Below are 2,259 nucleotides of genomic sequence, written 5' to 3' on the forward strand. Positions count from 1 at the left end.
GTGCCTTTAAGCTATGTTATCCCCTTGTACTTTCTACCTTCTACCTTGCCGTGTATTACTTCAAAGATGTGATATATTTCCACAGCCTCGCTGTTCATTCCACAAATTAAGTCACTAGCATTTAATCATACATTTCAATGGGGAAGGTCATGTTTCCATCTTACTTTCTGTAGCCATTTCATAACCAAGGGAGCATATTCATATAAATACATTATTATTCTAACTTTGGGGAGTTCCACTACTTTGACTAGATATTGAGGTCTACAGAGGTGGATCTATTGGTGATTCATTTCCTTGTCATCAGCTTAACTAAATACAACAAGAAATACAGTGGAGGGGCTGGCCATTTCAGTTCCGCAAGGGACCCCTACCCTCTGTACAAGTTGCTGTGCATCTTCAGTCCTTAAAGCAGTTTGTGAGAAACAGCATGGAGGTGGGGGTTGGGGGCAAATCTAGGTTCTAAATTTGAAAACTAAAAATGCAATTTAACAGAATGTGTTCTTTACTCCAAATGGTTATTCAAACAATAGTTTTTTTTTGTTTTTTTTTTAAAGCTTTATTGAGTGCATTTTATTTTTGACAATATCATGCTTGTGGCAGTAAAGAATTCAGTGACTCTAGCCCTTGTCTAGACTGTAGTTTCTACTCCTGTAATGCTTGTGTGAGGCAATCATTATTTTAGATTTCAAATAGGGTTTCCTCAGGCTGTCCTGATTGAGAAAAATGATCACTGGTTCTCAACTAAGGGTCGCTTTAAATGTGTTGCCAGATGCTGTAAATCGATACACATTATTCAGCAGTAAAACGTTTGAGATGTACTATCATACTATAATAATACATCTTAATTAAACTGTTTAAGCTATTTATATATAAACATAATAGTTTGCATATCTTATTTTCTTTTAACATTTACACTTCATTTTCTCATTATTTTAGTGGCATTCTTAATTTGGTAGATGTTTTTACAGCGTTGATGTGTGACCAGTATGACCTTAGATAACATTCTAATGTTTTAACTGCTATCACACTGGCAAAGTTCTCCTGACAGTCTTATCTAATTGCTTGCCACATTCAATGAATCACGACAGAAGGCATTCCTTTCAGCTTTAAAGGAGGTTAGGATTTACTTCATGCTTGCTTTATACATGTATGTGATTAACCAAGATGCTTATTATTATTTATTTTTTGTTATTTTCCATTTTATTCATGCATTTGAAAGTTGTTGCCAGAACTCAATATACTGTACTGTATAGCAGGTGACAGTGTGGACAGGCACAATGGACAGCACACCAATGCAGTGGATATTTTATATGAAGATGCCTCCACTTGCATTTATCTGCATTTTTGTGTAAGTATTTTGTTGCGACTTGTGTATCTATCATATCAACTGAAAGTCGCTTCCTGTCCTAATGGTAGTGATTAACCTTTAGGCATCCAAACAGTCTTTGAGGCTGACACCCATGGCCATTGACCACATTCCGTTCCAGACCTCTTCACCCTGGATAAAATTAAACACAGCCAGAACACGGTGAACGACAATTGACCAGCAGTGATTACAGAATACATTCTTCCATGTTAACATTTTAGCAGCTTTTAACTTTTGTAACATATCTGAACAAAGGACCTCAGAGAGTATTCTGGAACGTAAATGAAAAGGACCATAAATTTAAATCTCATCATTGGTATAGAAAGTCACAGGAGATTGAACCCTTGTTCTGTGACAGCTGTGCTGCAAAAATAAAAGCCAAGCTACTGCTGACATGTGTCCTATATTTAATGTCAACTAGAAATAGTGTGACTTCATAATCTTAAAGGAAACAAGAAATTGTTACTATATACAGTAATTGTATATACAAAATACCTCTTACTGTACTGTGTCTTGTGTTGCATGACATGTAAGAGGTCAATTTGAGTCAATATACTTTTCCTTCTTGACCCTCACCCCCACCCCACTTTGTATGCCTTGTCGCAGGCTGGGGTTGGATGGGTCCATCAAGCTTACTAAGTCTTAAATGTATACAACTCAGAAACACTTCATAAAGAACTGCATTTTCCGAACCTTATTAAAATGCAATCAAAAATTAAATTCTTACTTGGAACATGTGACAAAAAGGCAAACTACTAACATAAGGTATAAAAAACTGACATTATTCATTTTTCTATCATAAAGGTGACTTCCGGTTCCTGAGGTCCTCTATAAGTAATGATTCTTCACATTTTTAAAGTGCTTCCCTTAAGGACACCGGAGTAGCTAACAGT

This window comes from Acipenser ruthenus, chromosome 10 (assembly GCF_902713425.1).
Source record: "Acipenser ruthenus chromosome 10, fAciRut3.2 maternal haplotype, whole genome shotgun sequence".
Lineage (NCBI taxonomy): Eukaryota > Metazoa > Chordata > Actinopteri > Acipenseriformes > Acipenseridae > Acipenser > Acipenser ruthenus.